This window comes from Phascolarctos cinereus, unplaced genomic scaffold (assembly GCF_003287225.1).
Source record: "Phascolarctos cinereus isolate Bilbo 61053 unplaced genomic scaffold, phaCin_HiC Scaffold_4;HRSCAF=312, whole genome shotgun sequence".
NCBI lineage: Eukaryota > Metazoa > Chordata > Mammalia > Diprotodontia > Phascolarctidae > Phascolarctos > Phascolarctos cinereus.
The window spans coordinates 240,163,223-240,188,032 of NW_027555847.1; the positions used below are offsets into that span (position 1 = coordinate 240,163,223).

Here is a 24,810-nt window from a genome sequence, read left to right on the forward strand (position 1 = left end):
AACTCCTCTCATTTATCAAAGCATATGTCAGTGATTCCATTCCAGCTGAGATTTGTAAGGCAGGGTGTCCACTGCTCATACAAAGGCTGACTGAAATCTTCTGGATTATGTGGTAAAAGGAGGTTATCCCCCATGAGTTCAAGGTTGCTGTATTGTCTGTATCTATAAAAAAGGCAAATAGGGTGGAGGGGAATCTCCCTCTTACTTACTACAAGAAAGATTCTTGCCAGAGTTCTCCTTAATAGATTGATCCTTTACCTGGAAGATGGCCATCTACCTGAGAACCAATGTGGCTTCAGAAAGGGCCAAGGAATGGTTGATATGGTGTTTGCTGCTTGATAACTCCAGGAGAAATACCTGGAGCAGAGCAGAGGTCTACACACAATATTTGTAGATCTGTCCAAGACTTTTGATACTGTCAATCATGAGGGCTTGTGGAAGATCATGGAAAAGTCTGCTTACCCAGAGAAGTTTATTAGTATTATACATCACTTTCATGATAGAATGCTTATACATGACCTGGATAATGAGAGATGCTCTCAAGCTTTTCTAATCACCAGTGGAGTGAAGAAGAGCTGTTTGATTACTCCCATGCTTACAGCATGATGTTTTCAGTGATGTTGTCAGACACCTTTAATGAACATAAAGATGAAGATGGCATCAAGGTTATCTACTGCTCTGATTACAAATTATTTAACTTGAAAAGGCTACATCTAAGACTAAAGCGAAGAGGGAGTTGACAAGTGGCTTTTTGTTTGCAGCTGATTGTGTGTTCAATGCAGATTCTGAGGGTGACATGCAACAAACTATAGGTTGATTCTCTGCTGCTTGTGTTAATTTTGACCTAACAATTAACATCAAGGAAACAGAGCTTCTTCACCAGCCAGCATCACACCATCCATATGCAGAACCATTGGTTATAGCAAATGGAGCAATTTTGAATGCTGTGGATAAGTTCACTTCCTTGGCAGTATACTTTCCAGGGATGTCCACATAGATTGAGTTTGATTGACAGAGCTAGCTCAGTGTTTTGGAGGCTCTGAAAGAAAGTGTGGGAGAGAAGAGGCATTAGACTACTTACCAAATTGAAGGTCTAGAGATCCCTTATGCTGACCTCATTATTGTATGACTATAAAATCTAGCACCATGCCAAAAAATTGAATCACTTCCATTTGAATTGCCATAGAAAGATTCTGAAGATCACCTGGCAAGACAAGGTACTGGACACCAAGCTCCTCTCTTAAGCTGAACTGTCAAGCATTCATACTCTAATATGGAGAGCACAATTCCACTGGTCTGGTCATGTTGTTTGAATGCCAAATGTACATTTGTCTAAAAAACTATATTGTGGAGAACTCATACAAAGCAAGTACTCATAAGGAAGTCAGAAGAAGTAATAAAAGAATACTTTCAAGGTCTCTCTGAAGAACTTTGGAATTGATATTGAGACATGGGAAACACTGACTGGCACAGGACTTCCCATCATGGTGTGCCTCCATCAAAGAATGTGCTATGCTCTATCAGCAAAGCAGAATTGCAATAGCTCAATGGAAACATTGATGTGCAAATTTAGACATGTCCACTCCAAATATTCATATGCACTATTATGCCTCACCTTTGGTAGAGCCTTCTGAACTCGTATTGGTCTATTCAGCCACAGCAGGATACACTATACCCTGACCCCAACATAATGATGTCATTTTGGTCCTCTTCAAGCATGAAGGACAGCAACCAACCAACTTATTTATTTTTGGAGAATTTTTTTCCATTACCTTCATGAAAATTTCTGTTGATTTTTTGAATGTAATTGTAACTGTAAAAAGAACCCCACTCTTCTCTTACTTTATTTCCATAAATTATTATTGAACTTACATCTGTACTGTGTTTTACTTTGTCTTTGCTTATAAAATTTTAGTCATTTCGTGGGTCTGGGTTTGTTTCTTAAGCATCCCTCTCACTGTAATAGCTCTGCATGATGGGATCCTTTGTTTTGCTTGCTCATTCTTTCAGCCTACTTTGTGTCTTCAGCCTTCATGTGAGGGCTTAGCATTTCTGGAAGGAACATATGGCATGAGCTTATGTCCTCTTGTGTCTTGCTGCTAATTTCTTGAGTGATTTAGTGTTTTGTTATTTCATAATCTCGGAACAACTCAGATTATTCTTGACAAAGCCCTCACGTAATTCTTGCACAGAATGGCTTAAAAGGGAAAGTTATGGAGTTTCTCTTAATATATATTCTTGAAAATCCAGGCACCAAACCAGAAGGTAACACTATGGGGTATTTGGACAAATATACTTTCTTTCTTTTTTAACTAATTAATTTATTTTTTAGTTTTCAACATTCACTTCCACAAGATTTTGAGTCCCAAATTTTTCTCCCCATCTCACCCCTCCCTCACCCTAAGATGTTATACCCCTTCTGCTAATCTGTCCTCCCTTCTGTGACCACCCTTATCCCCTTCCCCTTCTATTCCCCCCCTCCTTGCCTGCCAAAACTGATGGAGATTTATCTGTATTTGAATTTGTGAATAAAAATGAAATCCAAATGCATCACAAAAAAGTAAAATCAAATAAAAATCACGTGATGCCATGGAAAAAGAATTAGATTTAAAAGCAAAAAAATGTGGGATTGAATCCTGACTTTACTACTTAAAATCAGTGTGACAAGCAAATTACTTATTTTTTTCTGAGGCTGTTTCTTCATCTGTAAAGTGAGAAAGTTTGGCTAGAAAATTTCTAAGGTTTCTTCTACTTCAAAATTCATAGGTAAACACAGGTTAACAGGTAAAAGGTGTACATATATATATGTGTGTGTATTTATATATATTTATATATATGTATATACATATGTATATATAAATATATATATATTTATTCATTTTCCCCTACAGACTACTTAGCACTAAAATTCAAGGCATACATAGATATAGTTTTTTTGGATTTCCTAATGTTATCACTTTTAAACTCTATTTATGAAAGTATAGTATCCAATTTGGCAGATAGGTGGCAGAGTGGATAGAACTCCAGGCCTGGAATCAGGAAGACTCATCTTCCGGAGTTCAAATCTGGTCTCAGACACTTACTACCTATGTACCCTGGGCAAGTCACTTAATCCTATTTGGTTAATAACTGCAACGACTGACCCGCCTTGGTCAAAAGTATTGATAGAGCAGTAAGGCAAATGATTTGGCATACTCTAGCCAAATTTGAAGATTGGAAGTGAAAGAATTAGGTTTTTCTCCCATTCCCCCCAAAGCATCATTGTAGAGTTTTCTATACTATATACCCTTCTTCTGTATTTAAATCTCCCCCCTGCCTTTAATTGATTAAAAGATTTCTAGTTTTTGTAGATTTTCCAGATGGATTTTACTTATCTGCCTTATAGTTATGTTAATGCTTTCTCCTCCCCTCAAACTATCTCCATGTTCCCAATGACCTTTATAATTTCTTAATGCAATATTATCTACCTGTGAATATCTTGACTTATGGTAGGCTCTATGTAGAACACTTCTAAGAAATTTCCGTGTAGCTGTAAGCCAAAAATATCATGAAGCATTTTTTTTTAGTTGGAAACTTAAAAAATCTGATTTTCCTCATGAATACACTAAACAGTGTACTAAATTTTTTCTGACTCTCAGACTTTTTCTTCTTTTCATTGAGACATGGTCTAGTGAATTAGGTAGGCTGGACAATCTGTCATGTGTACAAATATATGTGTATGTACATGTATACATATGTATGTACTACACATACATATACTCCTACACATATGTCTGTCTATACGTATATGTATTGTGTGTTTGTGTATGTATATATCTCTGTATGTTACAATTAAAGAGGCACTGAAAGGCTTAGCCTGCCACACATTTCTCTAGTACTAGTACTTATTCCGTCCTCCTCTTGAAGTACACAATATCAGAATCAATCATTTGGATGGACATAATGTTTCTTTATAAAGTGGCCATTAAAATGCAAATTCACTAACATATGTCAGAAGAACTCACTAAATACATTAACAGTTAGCTTCTCAGACATACTAGCCATCACTTTGAAAAGTAAAGAGCTTAGAGTGAGAAAATGAAGTGGGAGAAAATACATTTTGGGAGGAAAAAAAAGATTCAGCTTTTTCTCATGAATTATTTCTCTCATCAAATAGAGGGACATTTCTTAGTGAAAATTAATTAACATCACAAGAAAAGAAATAAGCACCTACTATGTACTAGGTACTGTGCTAAGCACTTTACCAACATCATCTTATTTAATCCTTGCAATAGGCCAGGTAGAAGCAGTTGTTATTATTTTTCCAATTTTTAAATTGAGGAAACTGAGGCAAATAGAAGTTAAATGACTTACCCACGGTCACATAGCTAGTAGGTATCTGAAATCAGATTTGAACTCAGGTCTTCCTGGATCTACACCTAGTGTTCTATCCATTTTGTGACCTATTTGCCTCTGTACAAGCTGCCTCTTGAACAATATTTCAAAACATGATCATTCACAAGCCCACATTATTCACCCGTATTTTTCAAAAACATATTTATTCAAGAGGATTTTAAGAGATAAAAAGAATTTCACTACATGTCTTTTCTAGGAGAGTTAGTGGAGGTGATTGGACTATGATTATTTTTTATATAATCAGAAGTTTCACAATACCTCCCACTTATCACATACTGATGAAATAAATTCAATGTTAACAAAAACCATAGCTGATTTGTTTTTAATATCCTCAAAGTAAGGCACCTTGCTCATTTACAAGACTGCAATAATAGCACTTCATATTTAATCAGTGGCCTTGTGAATTTTCCTCCTGATTAAGGGCTCTGTAACCTGTTGGCTTTTGAAGACAATATCTTAAGATCATCTGTGTAAACAGTTTTACTAAAAACAACACACCCCTAAATGCGACTCAGAAAACCTAAATAAAAATTCCCTAGTAACAAGAAGGAAGTAAAGTTTAGGGGAAAGAGAACTGGATTTAGGGGCCCGTAGATCTGAGTTCTAATCACAGCTTCACCACGATCCACTGTGTGATCTTGTGCAAGACATTTTACCTCTGTTTGCTTCATTCAGGTCCTTCTGCTATAAAATAAAGGTATTGGACTCAATGATTTGTAAAGACCTTCCTCTGTCCAAATTCTATGAATTCAGTAGTTTAATTTATTCCTCTGATAGCTTTATATTACTATGCTGAACATGTGCTGTAGTTCTTCTTTATATTAGTTGTAAGACAAAACATAATCAAATGATTAGCCCTCACTGTGTTACCAGCAAGCTGTACTTTTCAATAATCTCTTTTAGTACCAATTTTTAAGATATATACTAGTTTGATATTTTGAAAGTTGTCAATCTGTTTCCTTAACAGAAATGATATATTTATGAATATACTATAATTACGTTGAATATCAATAATACAAAAATCGAAATAAATACTCTGTAATTTTAAAAGTACTAAGCAGAAATAGTAGGTATTGAGATTTTTTCCCCAATTTTTAATAAATTAAGATATTACACAGATAATATAATACAGAAATGAAAGGAAACGGAATATTGAAGGAATATTGCTTTTTTAAAAAAGGAACAGAATTTGGTAAATTCCTTAAATATAGGGGTCTATCAGTAAGCAAATTCAATTGCTCCTGTTATCTTCTAAATTACATATCAAGGAAGACTCCCAAATTCAAACTCTATGTCACATTTAAATGAAAGGGGAAAAAAGAGATTATTTAAAATTAACTTTTGTTTTAAGTTCCAAACTATTTCCCTCCCTCAACCAACTATCTATTGAGAAATGACTAGATAGATAGATATAGATACATAGATTATAGCCAAATATAGATATATAGCCATATATAGGTGTATATATAGCCATGTATATACACATATGTGTATATATATATACATACATACAAAAATACACACATATGTGTGGGAAGAGAGTGATAAGAGAAAGAAAGGAAAGAAAGAAGGAATTATATTGTATATATATATCATATATATATGTTATATATATGTTATATATATACACACACACACACACACACACACGTATATATGTATACACACCCACACATATATTTGTTGTTGAGTTGTTTCAGTCATTTCTGACACTTTATGAATCCATTTGGGGTTTTCTTGGCCTAAAGACACTGGAGTGGTTTGCAATTTCCTTCTCTAGTTCATTTTTGCAGATGAGGAACAGAGACAAACAGGATTAAGTAACTTACTCAGTGCCACATGGCTAGTAGGTACCTGAGAACTAATTTGAACTGAAGTCATCCTGATTCCATGGACGGTCCTCTATCTACTGCACCACCTAGCTGCCACACTCACACACACACACACACACACACACATACTTTTAGCAATGAAATTTGTCACAAATATTTTTTCACACTCTAAAGCTGTGTTGAATTTTTTTCATGCAACATTTTTCTAACTTTTACAAAATGAAGAAAAGATTCACAATGAAAAAATATCTATTTTATCATTTATGATCACATCAATCCTTTGGATAAGAATTCTACCTTTAGTCATAGATTGGAATCTCTCTTTTTTTCCTATTTTCTTCTAATAATATATGTCCCTTTTTATTCAGATATGCAGCATAATTTTTACATATGACATTTTTTTATTTTATCTAATGGCCAAATAGCTTTTGGCCAGATATTTTCTCTAATGCTCCATGGTGTTCTTCACAAATTTCATCTTTCCAACATCTTCTTAATAATTCAGTATTAGGTTTAAATTTTACTGAAGATACACCTACAGTATATCTTCTGACTGTGAATATTACTGCATAGTTTGGTTACATACACACACACACATACATATATACACATATACACATATACACATATATACACACACAGACGCACACACACACACACACACACACACACACACATATGTGTGTGTCTGCAATTGGGGTTAAGTGACTTGTCCAGGGTCACATAGCTAGTAAATGTTAAGTGTTTGGTCTGAGGCCAGATTTGAACTCAGGTCCTCCTGACTTTAGGGCCAGCGCTCTATCCACTGTGCCACCTAGTTGCCCCTGGTTTTATATTTTCAGACTGGCTCTGCATTATTGATTAGGAAGTCCCCATTTTCTCTGCTCAAAATAAAGAAGTTAGTATTTTGTTTGTAATAAAGAAGAAATTCTTAAATATATCAAATGATTCTCTTCGAATCAATTTCTATGAAAATATTTCATTGTCTTTTCTGCTCCACCAAAATTGCTTTTAATATATCTTTTATGTAAGGGCATATGAGGACTGTTGACTACCTCCCCATTCCCAATCGTTTTTTCTTATACAAACAGTGTTTAACTTCAAAAATTGGTTCTTAAAGAAATCTTTGATTGTTGGGATTTTCTGCTACATGCTACTGGCTAAACATGAGCACCAAACAAATGCTGAACCTATGATATAATCTCTTTTCAATAGGTCACTGTGATTTAACAGTGTCAAATACACTACATTCTCTTTCATCTGTGTGTTATTGACTATGCTCTGCTTCTTTATACCAGAAATATTGCCTATATTCACTAATTTCTATGACAATTATTTTTCTTTTTAAGTATTCATGACTGAATTTTATGTTTCTATTTGCCTAATTTATAATCAGTGCTTTGAAGAGTAGCACACAAGATTTATGGGGTAGAAATTTACTTTGACCTAATTTTTGTCATATTATCTTTCATGGTATTCTTTTATGAAGAAGTGATGCTTTTTCTTGTTTTTATTTTTCTTTGCCGTAATGACTTTTTTCTCTCTTGAAATCCACAATTAGAACATAAGTCAAATAATTCAGTTCTCATGAATTTTATTTTTCAACTATTACTTAGTAATTCAATTTCTTATGAAAATGCTGGCAAAAAGATCTGAAGAAGTCCTTTTACTATCACTACTTCCTTCATCTAGGGCCAGCTCTGCACCCTGATTCCTTTCCCAAACCAGTCATTGTGCACTCCCTGTGAGAAGCAACACCTGAACAGTCTTTGCTCTAGTCCTGGTTTGGTGCCCAGAGGAGGAGAGGTTTCACTTGCCAGACATATATTTTCTTTTCATTGTGAAGTCTTCTGGTTAAAGCTTTGTTTTCGATCTCCCTTACGCATTCTGGATCTGACTTGCTAGTTTCAGAACTATGGTAACACATAAGTAAAAATTAGAAATAGGCAGCTACCAAAAAACAATCTGTACCTTCTTCATCAACTATGTAGAACAAACCTGAAACTACAAAACCAAAGTCTGCATTCAAATTCATACTAGCAGGATATAATAAAGCTGAATGTTCAAGAAAATTTAATCTTAATGGAGAAAGGCTAGCAAGTTCTTCCGCAGATAATAAAATTAAAATTTGGGAAAGGTATGATGTGAAATTTGAGGAAATAATATCTGATCAGAAATAACAGCTTTTATTTTATCTAATGTCAAATAGTTTTTGGCCAGATATTTTCCCTAATTTTCCATCATGATGGAACCTTCTTGTATCTTCCTTGGATGATAAGACTTCTAAAATGTTAGGTTCTTTCCAGTACAGGTTAAAAACAATAAATGACCAAATACAATTACATTTTTTGTTATAATTTTAATCTTCAGTCCCACTTCATAATTTCAGGATCTTTTGGGGAGAATCTTTTAAGACTAATTAGTCTGACTCAGTTTCCATTGTTTATTTTAATACCAATGGAGTCTTAATAATGTCAAGTATTTATTACCTCCCAAATTTGGGGTAGAGCATAAGGCTGATATATAATAAGAATTACTGATGATGAAAATCCATCTGTGGTTTTTTTGGTGAAATTCTTTTAAAATCATAAATACATTATTGCTGCAACTCTGGACAGCACTCTTAAAGTATGGGACTAAAGAAATGAGACCAAAGTGAAAGGAAGAAGAACCTGAAAGTATACACTGACCATAAGAAAGTGTAGGCTATATCTTGCTCATGTAGATTATGCAAGTGGTCAATGGATTGTCTAAATGTGGTTTACCACGAATAAATTTCTAAGGAAACCTGCCCACCCTTCTACAAAGGAGGCCTTTATTCTTGCCTGGAGGGGAATAGGAGATTAGAGCCTAGAGACTGGCTTGTTCTCCTCTCCTCAGGGTGGGTGGGGGGACCTCACCAGAATTATATGTCTCCTCCTTAAATATTGTTAGACTAGCAGAAATGATTTTTAGGTTAAAGCTGTTTTCTTAGTTCTGGCCCCTTAAAGGGGAAGAAGTACCCTGAGCTGTGTTTGAAGGCTTTGACTCCCTTTATACCAAATGTTAATTTTACTAAAATAAATACATAAATGATTAAATAAGTATAATAAAAAGTAATGAATAGGATGAATAAAGTCATTTGTCCTGGCAGATAGGCAACAGAAATGAGAGGCTATAGAGATGAGAAAATAACAGACAATACACAGAGTAAATGAACTCTTTTTTTTGGCGAGAACTGTCTCAGCTCAACTAAGAGAGGGAGACCCCAATCTCACCCAAGAAGAAATTGCTCAAAGTATTTAGGAAGGTAAACCAGAAGTCAGAGACATTTCAAGGAACCAGCTCCAAAAGTTTTCCCAAAGTCTGACAGCCTAGAACTTCATTTGTCCTTTCTCAAAGCTGGAACCAAGAGGACCCTAACCTCTCCAAAACTCATTTACTTTGCCCCTTCACTTAGGCATATAGTTTCAAAGTAATAATTCTGTTCACCAATGAAGAGTCTTACCCAAATACATTAGGCTTGAACCCCAGGTTGTGAATGAAAAATACCACATTTTTGTAATTCTTCAGTTACATGAAATGTTGTCTAGCCATTTTTCTCATATCTGTATTTTTACATTCATTTAAAAAAATAAGTGTGTAGGATTTTATACTTATCTCTATAAATAAATGTCATCTAATTAGAGTTAGGCTATGTTCAACTTGTCAAGAACTTTTTGGAACCTGATAAAATATGTGCTAATGAATCTTTCTAAATTAGTTCACTTCTGGTTCTAAATATAGGATCTTATGTTAAATAGAATAAGATTAGAACATGATATTTGACGCACCCCAATATAAATAATCTTAGAAGTTAATATTGGCCCATTAATAGCAATTCCTGAGATTGTTATTCAATTCCAAATCCACTGAATTATACAATTCATATAAATCCTTCTAACTATGCTATTGTTTAGCCAACATCTCTCAATCTTGGTCACAAAAATAGCATAGAGACTTTGCTAAATTTTTTGGAAAAGAAATTCAGGAACACTGTGTCTAAAGACTCCTGCTAACCTACCAATCTGATATCTTTGCCAAAAAAAAAGGAAATTATTATAATGTGACAACTTGTTCTTATTGAAGCAAACTTGGCTCTTCCTGTTCAAGGCTTCATTTTCTAAATACTGAGAAACTATTACTTTTGTCCAAATTTTACAAGAAAATTGGCATTAAAATTTTACCTTTTTGAAATCCTGAAGAACCTGTCCTAGTCTCCTTATCACCTTCCTCCCAAAAAAATATTGATAATAGTTCAAGAATCACATCCACCTATTCTTCAGCTAAATGAGTAGGTAATTTGTTCAGACCCAGTGTTGCGAATTCATTTAAAACTGTTTGGGGCTTTCTAACCATTTTTACACTTATTTTCAGTTTCAGCTTGCTACCAAACCTGTTTACAATGTGTTTTCCAGTTTTAAAATCATTGTCCTTGTAAGAGGAAAAGAAGGAAAAAAAGGAAAGGAAAACAAAAAATTTCCTTTATTATCCTTTGCTTTCTTTTTACGAGTATTATCATTATTTCCACTCTAAAATATTGTCCTCTCTTTTCTTTGATCTTCCTCTTAACCTCCACAGTTTAAAATGGCCTTTTGTTGTTCTGTTCATTAATAGTTTCAGATGAAACTGAAGTTAAATATATCTAATCTTTTTTTGTTAAAGACTTGTGACATTTTTTGTGTATTTTCAGTTACCTGCATTTGTTACCATTTCATTTTTGTCAGTTTCCCTTCCTTCTTAGACAAAAATAACCTGTTGAATTTTAGCCAGGAGACCTACCTGTTAACTCTTAACTCTTTCAAGCATTCTCCCATGGCATTCAATATGCCAGTTCCAGGTGGGCAATCTTCCTTCCTTCCTTCCTTCCTTCCCTCCTTCCTTCCTTCCTTCCTTCCTTCCTTCCTTCCTTCCTTCCTTCCTTCCTTCCTTCCCTCCCTCCTTCCTTCCCTCCCTCCTTCTTCCCTCCTTCCTTCCCTCCTTCCTTTCTTCCTTCCCTCCCTCCTTCCTTCCCTCCTTCCCTCCTTCCTTCCCTCCTTCCCTCCTTTCTTCCCTCCTTCCCTCCTTCCCTCCTTCCCTTCCTCCTTCCTTCCTTCCTTCCTTCCTTCCTTCCTTCCTTCCTTCCTTCCTTCCTTCCTTCCTTCCTTCCTTCCTTCCTTTCTTCTCTCCCTCCTTTCCCTCCTCTCCCTCTGTCTACATAGAGAATCATACCTTTATCTGTGAGTGATCAGCCCAAAGGGATATAAATTTGATAGCTGAAACCTCCCAAGATATCTTGGGGTTAACAGGATAGTTTTTTTTTTTTAAAGAGCATGCTTTAAACCCAAATCACCCTGGATCTCATTGATTGGCCAACAATAGGTCCCAGCCCAAGCCTCACTTATTCATTGTTTGGACTGTGGTGGCTCAGAGTAAGTGTAAATAGTAACTGTTTCTTTTTTGGCCAGAAACCCTGAGGTTCCCTTCTAGTATGATTTTTTTTTTGACTACCTGGTAAAAGAGGACATTCTTTGTCTCATTTCTTACCTAGCTGTAATCACTAAGTGGGGGTTGCCTCAGACCAACTGAGACCTGGAAAAAACCTTAGCTTAAAAAGGACAAGGTCTCCCACTGAATCCTGGGGCTATCTCCAGTTATCCTGATCTATATCTTGCAATTGAACCCAGATGGCTTTGGAAGACAGAATGAGGCTGGTGACTTTGCATAGCTCTGCCACAATGAAATCCAATTCACTTGCAAATTATGACATCACCTTCCTGATGTCATTAGTTCTCTTCAAAAACAAAGGACAAACAACAAAAAAGATTCTTAAACTATTCTTGATTTTACTTTATCATAAACTATATTATTGATTGTCAAAGATCTCAACAATTTTATTTCAGTAACATTTTTTTGGACAGAATTAAGTCAAGAATAACTATTCCTCTTCTCACTTGTTCCCTATTTTGGAGAATAAAACCAATATTAGGGTGGAATTTCTAATTTTTTTTTTGTTTGTCACTGACCACTTTGGCCATCTGGCGAAGCCAGTGGACCCCTTCACATAATAATGTTAGTTGAGTGTATCTGTAATTGACAGAAATCCTAAATTTCATTTAGAAGTTAGTGAAAATAAAGAGGTAATTTTTTTTCCCATCCAATTTTATGGATCTTCTGAAATCTATCCATAAACCTGCACTCTTGCATCAAGTCAAGTAAAGGTCTGATCATCCTCTCTGCTCCAGCAATTTCCTGAGTTAAAATCCTCTGTCACTTGAAGATCATTCCTCCAGCTTTAAAACTTAAAAAAGGGAGAAAATTACATATAACACATTTATGTGAATGTGCACACATGTAATTTGGCATATCTCTAGTTATATACATATGTATCTATATGTAAAGCAGGATATCATAAAGAGTAGCAGGTATGATATAGAAAGGAGAATATCATTTGAGAGACCTAGTAATTCATAGGAATCAACAGGAAAGAAAAAAGTCAAGTAACAAAATGTGACCTTGGATATCTATTGAAAAAATCACAAAGTATTTGAAAGTAACTCTGTGAAATGCAATTTTTATAAAAAAGAAGTATATTCAAGTGCATTGATATCTCTGAGATTTACTGGGATAGTATTTATGACTGAAATATGGCAATTGTTAGGGGAAAAAATGAACTTAAACCCCATGAATTTTTTTTTTGACCAAAGCATTGATTCATTATTATGGCATGAAAGAAGCACTCAAACACTGATTGTCTTAGCTCTATGAAAAACCTCCTCAAGAATGAATGTTTCAGGCCAGAGATGTCAAACACATAGACAATGAGCTGTATATGACTCACAACCCTCCCAAGTGAGGCCTGAACCAGATTAAAATGTAATTGGGTAATATTTTTAAAAATAGTTGAAATAATTAACAACTTTAGTAAAGTTGCAGGATACAAAAAATAAAACCCATGTAAATCATTAACATTTTTATGTTACTAACAAAGTCCAGCAGCAAGAGATAGAAATGGAAATTTCATTTAAAATAACTGTGGACAATATAAAATACTTGGGAGACTACCTGACAAGATAAACCCAGGAACTATATGAATACAATTACAAAACACTTCTTGCACAAATAAAGTCAGATCTAAAGAGTTGGAAAATATGAAGAAATTATAATTGCTACATTTTATTTAAGGCTTATAAATAAGGAGAATATAAGGGAGACAGATTCATTATTGGAAAGGTATGATCAGCAGGAACTGTTATGGGAGCTTGGAACTATTAGGACATAATCGAAGAGAGGTATTTACCAATGTCTGGCAAATGATTTCAGGATTCAGATAGCCCTTGAAATAAATTACAAAATAATAAGAATGGCAGACTGCTGAAATCTCTTTGCCATGCAGATTGCTTTTGATGCTCAACACTTTCTCAATGAGCTCAGTTGCTTCTCTTCTCTGATTAGAAGACTGGAGATTGGAGCAACTCCCAAAGTCTTCCTTTTTAGAGGACTGAGAACTCTCCAGGTAACTCAATTTTCAACTAGCATCTCTGCCTGATTTTAGCTCCATGGAACATCATTCTCCTTCCTTGGATACCCCTTCATGACTCCCTCTCCCTTTTCAGCTTCTTCTTATGTATTGTTTCCCATTATATTGTAAACTCCTTGAAGGCAGTATTTACATGCTGAGCTTAGCACAATGCCTGGCACATAGTAGGTACTAAATAAATTCAATTTGTGAAATTGTGAGTAAGCATGTGGATAAACTCATTTTCCTTTTCAAATCACTGGCTGCTATTCTTACATATTATCTCTGTTAAATGTGAATTCCCTGAGAACAGAGACTATTTTTTTTTCTTAACAGAGTATCTGGCACATAGGAGGCACTTAATAAATGCTTGTTGACTTGACTTGTGTTGAAAGGAATGTCACTCCTTTGAGGGAAGAAGGACCTAAAGAAAGCCAAAATTCCCAAAGTATGGAATGATTTCTTCCTCATCTCCCTGAACACTAAAAAAGTTGAATGATTACAAATTTTCTATGTAACTTCAGGCTTCATAGCAGGGACAGCCCTGGTTTCTCATAGAGCAAAGACACTGCAGTAAACTAGACATCATATTTTGAATGTTGTCATTATAGACAATGAGATGGACCATCATCTGCTTTAAAGTACTAAAGCAGTTTCTTATGACTAAATTCCATCCTTTAATGACATGCAAAGCCATCAAAATTCCACATGAGAGCAAAATATTAAAAAATAAACTTTGGAACTGCTTGGAGATTTTGGAAAATACTCTTAATTTGATCTAATATTTAAGAAGTTAAAATGATTAAAGTTATTTTGAAGGGAAAAATTTCTAGAAAACTGAAATTTATGGTGAAGCTACTTAGCTGAGATTGACATAATTAGATAATTTTGTTTATTGAAAATTACTAGCTTACAAAATCATGTTGGCTAACATATGCCTAAATCCAAGGAGAAAAGAGATTTGACTACAAACTTATTTCTCCTTATCTAGGATCTTTGCCTAGTGCTCTAAGAGTAGTTTAAAGATTTAGCTTCTTCAGTTTGCCCTTTCTTATCTCCAAGTTTAAGTGTAACTTGTTAATAATCAAAGATATCACCTCTAACCTCTTCCAAGGTTCCCTTAGTAATTAATGGAGGGGAGGATCAGCCATATACATAGTCATAATTGCTATCACATTCATGTATGATTTAAAAAGCTAAGAGAAGATCCCAAGCCAGAAAATATCTAAATATTGCCTGCAATTCTTCATTTGATTATACTTAAATTGCACAATTAAGAAATTCATTTGGGTTAGCATACAACTTTTAAAATGAAAATACCTCTGAGGGAATCATGGTAGTTATATGTGGGAGGTGGGGGAGGGGAATGCTATTGGGGTGGACCTCTGATAAAGTGCCCAGGAATCTGTTGAGCTTCCTAAAACTCATTATACACAGCTTTTGTTCTTGTCACCATCTGCTTCTGGATTTTGTATTTTCCACTGAATATTGTTCCTTGTGTTCAGGACAGCTCTGATTACAAGGATTTCAAAACCACCTCCACATTTTGAGACCTCCAGTAAGGGTTTTGGAATACTGAAATGATAATAACTTAGCAGTTTATGAAGAAGATTACATAAAAAGTGATGTGGAAGATGGATTGGAGAGGGCATTAAGGCCCATTAGGAGGCTGTTATAATGCTCTTGGTAAAAAAAAAAGGTGGGAAATTAAACTAGATTTTTATAATGAGAGTTTGTAAAGGGGGATGGATGAGAGTGATGTTGAAGCCTTAGAAATAGTAGGATTTGATTACTAAATAGTCAAGGATGACTCCAAATTTATAACACTGGAAGACATCAGCAGACACAGGAACTGGAGGCACAAAGATCAGTGGTCAATATGGGGAGGGCAGTTTTACACATATCAAGTTTGAAAAGCTGGCAGGTAATTAAGAGGTAGACATCTAGCAGGCAACTGAAAACAGTGGAATAGAAAAAGAGAGAATTACACAAGAAACTGCAAATGTACTACATACAACTTGCTTTTCCTTTTAAATATATAATAAAGTTATTTTATAAATGTCTTTTTCCCCCTTCCTAACCCTCCCCACTATCATTAGGCACAAATATGTATATATATGCATATACATACATACATACATATATATATATATGTATATATATATTATATGCATATGTGTATATATATGTGTGTGTATATAAATCCACACTCTACATGCTTCTATTTATCAATTATTTCTCTGGATGCACATAGCATCTTCTTTCATAGGTTCTTCATAGTTAATTTGGGTATTTATAATAGTCAGAATAACTTGGCCACTCGAAGTTTTTCTAAAACAATGTTGCTGTTACTGTATACAATGTTCTCTTAGGTCTGCTCTTTTCACTCTTCACTGTTTCACGCAAGACTTTCCATGTTTTTCTAGAATTATTGAGCTCATTTTTTATTTCACAGTAGAATTCCATCACAATCATATGCCACAATTTTTTAGTCATTCTCCAATGGGTGTGTATCCCTACAATTTCCAGTATTTAGCCACCACAAAGAGAGCTGCTAAAAATATTTAGAACATATTGGTTCTTTTCTTTTTTCACTAATCATCTTTGGAAACAAACATAGTAGTGAATTGTGGGGTGAAAGGATATCAGTAGTTTTATAACTGTTTGGGCATAATTCCAAATTGTTCTCCACAATGGTTGGATTAGTTCGTTTTTCCACCAACAGTGAATTAGTGTCCCAATTTTTCCACACCTGTTACTTTTAGTGACATTTTAGCCAATCTGATAGGTGTGAAACGATATTCAAAGTAGTTTCAATTTGAATTTCTCTAATCAGTTATGATTTAGAGTATTTTTTTCATATAATTATGAAAGTTTTAGATTTCTTCATCAGAAAACTGCCTGTCATATCCTTTGACCATTTTTCATTGGAGGAGTTTTCCTGAGTCTGAGATGCTTGATATCTTTCTACCTCTGTGAAACTGGGCAAATCACTTGACCTCTGTCCCCCTCATGTTCCTCTCTACAAAACTGGGATAATAATTGCTCTTGCCTCATAGGGTTGTTGTAAGGATAAAATGAAATAGCATTTGCTTTACAAACCATAAAGAGCTATATAAATGCTATTGTTATTACTATTAATTCCTATTATGTTGGACTGGCAGTAGTCATTATACTTACTTCTTTTGGGGGGAGGAAGAATTTGGCAGTGATGGACAACGAGAGAGAAAGGATGATAGTCTGTTTGGTAGCAAGGTCAAAGGAAAGTTTTATTTTTTGGGGGGATTCTGTTTTATTTGACTGCACCTGTTTGTTACAAGGTTTTTTTAAAAATAATTTATGTATTTTTAGTTTTCAACATTTAGTTCCATGACATTTTGAGTTCCAAATTTTCTCCCTATCTCATCCCTACCCCCACCTCAAGATGTCATGCTTTCTGAATACCCCTTCCCCTAATCTGCCCTCCCTTCTATGTTTGCCCTTCCCTTATCCCCTTCCCTTTCCAGTTTCCTATAGGGCAGGATAGATTTCTATACCCCATTGCCTGTATATCTTATTTCCCAGTTGCACGAGAAAACAATTTTTAGCATTTGTTTTTAAAACTTTGGGTTCCAAATTTTCTTCCTTCCTCCCTCCTCACCCACTCCCAATAGGAAGGCAAGCAACTTGATACAGGTTATACATGTATAGTCATACAAAACACTTCCATAGTAGTCAAGCTGTGAAAAACTAACTGTGTTTCCCTTCATTCTATCCCACCCCCCATTTATTCTATTCTCCTTTTGACCCTGTTCCTCCTCAAAAGTGTTTGCTTCTGATTGCCCCCTCCCCCAATCTGTCCTCCCTTCTGTCATCTCCCCGCTCTCTTATCCCTTTCTCCCCTATCTATGGATAGATTTCCATACCCAATTGAGTGTGTATGGTATTACCTCCTTAAGCCAAATCCAATGAGAATGATTCACTCATTCCTTCTCACCTTCCCCCATTTCCCTTCCACTGTAAAAGCCTTTTCTTGTCTATTTTATGTGAGATAATTCACCCCATTCTACCTCTCCCTTTCTCCTTCTCCTAGTAAAATCTTCTCTTACCCCTTAATTTTATTCTCCAGATATCATCCCTACCTTCAACTCACCCTGTCTATCTATCTATCTATCTATCTATCTATCTATCTATCTATCTATCTCTATATACATATATATTTTTTTCCTCCAACTACGCTAATACTGACAAAGGTCTCATGAGTTACAAATATCATATTTCCAAGCAAGAATGTAAACAGTTTAACCTTAGTAAGTCCCTTATGATATCTTTTTCCTGTTTACCTTTTCATGCTTCTCTTGAGTCTTGTATTTGAAAGTCAAATTTTCTATTCAGCCCTGGTCTTTTCATCAAGAATGCCTGAAAGTCCTCTATTTCACTGAATATCCATTTTTCCCCCTAAAGGATTATATGCAGTTTTGCTGGGTAGGTGATTGCTGGTTGTAATTCTATCTCCTTTCACCTCCAGAATATTATATCTCAAGCCCTCCAGGCCCTTAATGTAGAAGCTGTTAAATTTTGTTATCCTGATTGTGTTTCCACAATACTTGAATTGTTTCTTTTTGGCCGCTTGCAATATTTTCTCCTTGAACTGGGAACTCTGGAATCTGGCTACAATATTCCTAGGAGTTTTCCTTTAGGGATCTTTTTCAGGAGGTGATTGGTGGATTCTTTCCATTTCTATTTTACCGTCTGGTTCTAGAATATCAGGGCAGTTTTCGTGATAATTTCTTGAAAGATGCTGTCTAGGCTTTTCTTTTGATCATGGCTTTCAGATAGTCCAATAATTTTTAAATTCTCTCTCCTGGATCTATTTTCCAGGTCAGTTTTTTTTTCCAATGAAATATTTCATTTGCCATTTGGGTTAATCTATTTTTTAAGGTGTTATTTTCTTCAGTATTTTTTGGATCTCCTTTAGCCGTTGACTTGTTTTTCATGATTTTCTTGCATCACTCTCAGTTTTTCCTCTACTTCTCTTACTTCTCAAAATTCTTTCTGAGCCCTTTTTGAGCCTGGGACCAATTAATATTTTTCTTGGAGGCTTTGGATGTAGGAGCTTTGACTTCTCTGTCTTCTTCTGGTTTTATATTTTGATCTTCTTTGTCACCAAAGTAAGATTTTAGTCTGCCTCTTTTGCATAGTTTGCTCATGATCCCAGCCAATTACTTGAGTTATAAACTCTTTGTTAAGGTAGGCAGTCTGCTTTCAGTGTGGAGAATGTATTGTCTCAAGATTTGGGGTTTTTGTGCAACTGTTTTAAAGATATTTCTAGGGACCTGTAAATTTTCAGCTCTTCCAAGGTGGTATGATCAAAGGCGAGGTGTTTACTCGTTTCCTGGCCTGTGCTCTGGTCTATGAGTGACCACAAGCACTCTTTTCTGCCTTACAACTGTGAGGAGGATTCTCTTTGTATCTCCACTATAAGCTCCACCACAGCAGAGCTCCTATTCACTCCAGGACTGCCACCCAGAACTGCAACCCAGATCCACACATGGGCAAAGCAATAGAATCCTGACTCAGAACCAGCAAAGAGATCTCTGTAGTCCCCCTCTGATCAGCCACTACATTCCACCTGTCTGTGGGCTGAGCTCAGGAAGCAGCAGCCACCCCAGGGCTGAGCCAGGACTCGTGTTGGACCCAGCTCCTCTCTCACCAACTTCAATAGACTTTTAATACTGACATACTAAATTGTCTTTGGTGTTTGTGGGTTGAGAAGGCTGGAAACTGCCACAGCTGCCCATGATACAGTCCTCTGAGGCCTGCTCCAGGTTTGCTGAGGCCTGTTTTGACTAAGTGGCCAGGTTGAACTGTGTTCCTCTTCCAGCTTGGTGTGATAGATCTTTCCAATCAACCATCCAGATTTTCTTGGACTGGAAATTTGTTTCACTCTGTCTTTTTGTGGGTTTTGCTACTTTAGAATTTGTTTAGAGGCATTTTTATGGGTATTTGGAGGGTTTTGGGGCAGAGCTCAAGCAAGCCACTGCTTTTACTATGTCATCTTGGCTCTGGCCCTTGAAAGTTTTTTTTTTATAGGATGGTGATTGCTGAGGTTGTTTGAAGTCTGAAGTCAACATCTCGGTAGAGAGAGAGAGAGAGAGAGAGAGAGAGAGAGAGAGAGAGAGAGAGATCGATCAAATAAACATTAGAGATAATTTTTTTAATCTATTTGTTCTCTCCCTAGTAATACTATGAATTTTTTGAGATTACACACACACACACACACACACACACACACACACACACACACACATACACACACTGTACTTAGTAAGGAGAGCTCATATTTATATGGTATTTTATATACATTCTAATTTAATTGTTTTAATTAGCCTTTGAAGGAAACACTGCAAATATTATGATCCCCCATGTTACTTAAAATAAATGTGCCATGACTTTCAAGTGAATTGTACTTAAGTGAGGGAGGGCTGTGTAAAGTCACTAGCCTTTCTCTCTCCTCCAGAGCTACCTGGGTCCAGTTGTAAGATAGATCAGGAGGCCTGGAGCAATTGCCCATGATGTTGACAAACACATCATAAAGAATAGTCCATGTTGTATTGGGAAGTAGATTGGTTGTTGGAGGGGGCACATTTAGGGGGTTCTCATATTACTGAGTGCCAGGATTTGATGTCTAAGTTTTAAATATTTGAAACATCCACTTCTTCAGTAGCAGCCTTCCCTTTCAATACTCCCATAATCCTTTGCTTTTCTCTTCTCCAATGCATTTACTATCCAACATTAGCATTAGATATATCTGCCAATATCATCCTCCTACTAGAGTGTACATTCCATGAAGATAGTGACCATGTTTTATCTAAACTTTGTGTTCAACAAGTACCTGGCATGGTGCTCTGTGCAAAGCATTTAATAAATGTATGCTGAACAACAACAAAAAAAGAAATATACAGGGCATTCAGAGTTAATGGCTCCCTAGTTGAGGTCATCATCCCTCTCTTTGTTATTTAATTGCAGCCTTATTAATTTTTATTCAAAATTTTGAGACAATCAAAGGATCTTTTCTGATATTTCCTCAAAAATCACTAAAATTACATCACTTTCATTAGTTAATCAATTATCTCTGAATTTCCACAATGGTTTATTAACTATTATTTAATAAGTAAACTGAAGCATCATCTTTTTAACCTGTTTTCCTCATCACTCTTTTTACATCTAACTAACCCCTAATCCTTCAGCCTTATATAAACATCAGTTACTAGTTATTCAATTCATGACAGTGTAGCAAATAATAAAACAGACACCTAAATAATAATTTCCAATGTATCATCTGAAAGAAAAATTACAGCTAATTAATCTTTTTATCACAATTTTTTTTCTTATTAGAAGCATTTTTGTCTTTTCTCCACTCCATTGAAAAAGAAAAAGGAAACCCTCATAATGAATAGGCATAACCAAGTAAAACCAATAACTACATTAGTCATATACAAATATATAGGTCTAACTCTAAATGAGAATTTGGAATGCATTTTAAGCCTATTATCTCAGAGTAACTTCCAACCTTTACTGAAACTGCAAAATTCTCAATACTAGTATTCTATTCTGTTGTTTCTTCAAAAGGTAAGAGTTAAATATGACCTTTTGGGAAATGGGTTATCTTAATTCTTTGCTCAAAGTTCAATGATCTTACCAACAACTGATCCATTTTTTCCCTTCCATCCTACTTTAACTTAATGAATAGAAAGGAGGAAGAATTCTGTGGGGGACAGAATGTCTTGCTCTCTTCTCATTTCTAAACAATTTATTAAAAAATAATTGAGCTCACAACACTGCATACTCCAGGATAGTGTGCAGTATTGGGAGCTCAATAAATGTGGGGAATGGGGAGAATACATTAGCAGCATTTTTCTCATCTCCAGTGAGAAGGAATTGAGTCCAATGGTTTGATGACTTGGGGCATTTTTATTATTAGTTTGATGTCTTCCAGTAAATTAGCAGTTATCACTTTAGAAGAAGTCATGGGATTAAGCGGGACCCCTTAAGACTGGGAAAACCTCCACAAACATCGTCTAATAATTGTTTAAATTTAGGAAGACATAGGGATTACTCTAAATTCCACCATTTGAGTATTATTTTTATACGAAGATGATGCTCCTGAATCATCCGACCTATTTTTACCACAAAATTAAGAATTTTACCTTAAGCTATTCATACTTTTTCCCCAAAATTCAATAGGATCAATGACATGTTTTGATAAGACAACTATTGTTAGATTTGCCAGGTAGGGCTCTGGTTTTCTTTCTGATATAAAATGAGAGAATTGCATAATTCAAACATAACTGTGACATCTCAACATAGGTTCATTTATTGATTTAATTTTAAATCTATGATTTTTATCATATGATGAGTTCTTTCTACTGGTACAGATTGGAAACCTATTTTTAACAAAATTTTAGTCTGAGAATCTCAAGCTCAAAAGGCTGAGATCTTCTCATGCCTGCCCATCTTTACGGGTGTCACCTGGCCTATGTGATTTATCACTAATAAACTTTTCCTCTGGCTGAAGAAAGCATACAAACAAACAAAAAAACAAAAAAAACAGAAAAAAATATTAGCCTTGCCTTATTCTGTTTCGGTTCACAATAACCTGACTGTCTGCATATGAAGAGAGCTCAGGAGGAAAACGTCAGAAATAAGCAGATCATTCTAAATTGAAAAGTACATATAGATAAAGGCTGAACCTTTATAAGATAGAGCTGTATGTGGTGTCTCTGGCCCTCTTCAGAACCCTTATTGACTTACATTGTGAGGATGTGATGCTGAAGCTGGTTCTAAGGTACCTAATCCCATGCAACCACATGATGAAGAGTCAAAGGTGGGCTGTGAAAGAAAGAGATTGCTATTCTGTTTCTGCTGCTAAGCTCCTTGCTCTGACCCCTGTGTACTGCTCCAGTGGGATCACCTTGACTCTTGGGAACCAGGAAAGGGACTATATCCTTTGGTCCAAGTTCGGGCACAGTGATTCAGGCCCTGGGGCGCAGTCTGCTCCTGGGGAAGTGTCTCTGTCGGCCTGCATTGTGGAGTATGGGAAAGCCTTGGACATTAGTTACCTTCAGTACCTTTGGGAGGCCCACAATAACATCAGCCACTGCATGAAGGACTGCCAAGTCTGGTCTGCTTTTTATGATGGAGAATCCCCTGATCTTGACACCTTCTCTGAAGGAGGTGTACAGTCTGAAGGAGGAGAACAATAAAAATGTGTCCTACCCAGTATTGAGGACGCACCCGCAGTTACCCGGCCACCCCACTCTCAGCTCATGCACAAGAAGGAGAAGAGCCAGACTGAGCTGGAATGGGGCAACAGCTGTGATACGGGAATGTCTGCCCAGTCAGGAGGCAGTGCCTGTTGGCCCTGTGAGGATTTGGGGACCCCAGCTTGTCCAGTCTGCATTGATCCCCCCAAGCACATCCAGGAGATGAAGAAGAACGCCATCATGATGTTCAAAGGCTCTTACATTGAAGAATCTGACTTTCAGGATGATGTCATGGTTTACAGGCTCTGTGCTGAGAAAGATGCCCAGGACAGCCACAATGTATAGGGGGAGCCTCTGAAGTCCTCGAGGTCCCCGCTGAACAATGGGCCCCTTGATTGTCCCCAGCCACAAACAGATTCTGAGGAAGAACCAAATAGGATCAATGCAAGCTTGAGTCACAAAGAGCCTGAAGAAGAGTCCCACCAGAGCCCTTGCAGGGCAGCCTCACCATCCATGTCCGAGTCAGCCCAAGCTGCACCCCTGGAGGCAGACCACAATTCTGGTGCGATGGCAGCCAGCCCAGATGGTGAAGACTTCATTATGAGAAAATCATAAAAGACCTGGACTCGGGCTCTGAGGGTTTGATGGAAGACAATTTCCCAACACCTGCTCCCTCACGTCCTGTGCCAGAGGAGGGAGAGGAGAAGAAGGAAGAAACAAAGGAAGAAGATGAAACAAGTGAGGCAGAGGAAAGAAAGGAAGAAGAGGAAGAGGAAGATGACTGAGCATTTTGTGGCTGAAGTTCCTTCAGTAGAAAGCTTACCTTTCCCATTTGGTATGAAAGATCAAACTGACTTTCCTAGTTGTCATGCGAGGACTCAAGGGGCCCCCTTTACAGGTGAAGATTTCAGCCACTTTGTTGCATCTGTTTTTTAGAGTTATGATGTGTTTTGGGGCAGGAAGATAAGACAGGATACAGCAAAAGTGTGGTTCATTGATTCAACACAAGAAGGAAAGTATTTCATGGTATTATTTAGTAGAATTTCTTTCTCTTTTTAGCACTAAAAGCCTTCTTTTAATTTCTTCAATGAAAAACATAAAACCAAATAAAAATTTACATAGACAAACTTCCTTTTCTACAATAAAATTGTAAAATTAAATAGTCTTATCTTTAACAATGGCAAATAAAAATAAGCAGTTGGAAATTTTTTTTTTTTAGCTTTAAAGAGCTGTCTGGAGGTACTGAGAGTGACTTACCCACAGTTACATAATTGGTATATGTCAGAGGTCAATTTTCTATCCATTATGCCAGATTACCTCACATTTTCATTTTTAAATGACCTCTGATTTTTATAATGGAAAAACAATCTATTAGGTAAATATATATGTGTGTATATATGTATCTATGTATGTGTGTGGATATACATGTATATATGTATAAATATATATTTTTGTGTGTGTGTGTATTTAAGTGATTTAGATCTGGAGTAAGGGTATGCTAGAAAATGTTTAATAACCAGCTAGGGGAGGACATGCTTAGGACACACTTTTAAATTTAATCTACATTACTGACATTTTCTCCATCACCTTCTTAAATTTAGGCAATCAACGAAGCGATAAATAAAGCCTTGATTTGTGGCATTTGCAGATTCCTAAATTGTAAATGCTCACACTGAAAAGCAGGCTCTTGTAAGACTTTAAGAGCTCGTTCCAGCACACCTCCAGTACATCTTTTGGACCATTCAGAACTTCCTCATTTTCCAAAAGCAGAGGTTAAATAAGCAGTGAGGTTAAGCAAATCTTTATGCCACAAAGTGACAGA

At 36.0% G+C, this 24,810-nt stretch overlaps 1 pseudogene; it reads left to right on the top strand.

Moving 5' to 3' along the window:
* The first annotated feature begins 533 nt into the window (after positions 1 to 533).
* On the top strand, positions 534 to 23,924 carry LOC110223850 (FHF complex subunit HOOK-interacting protein 1A pseudogene; annotated as a pseudogene).
* Positions 23,925 to 24,810: the final 886 nt, after the last annotated feature.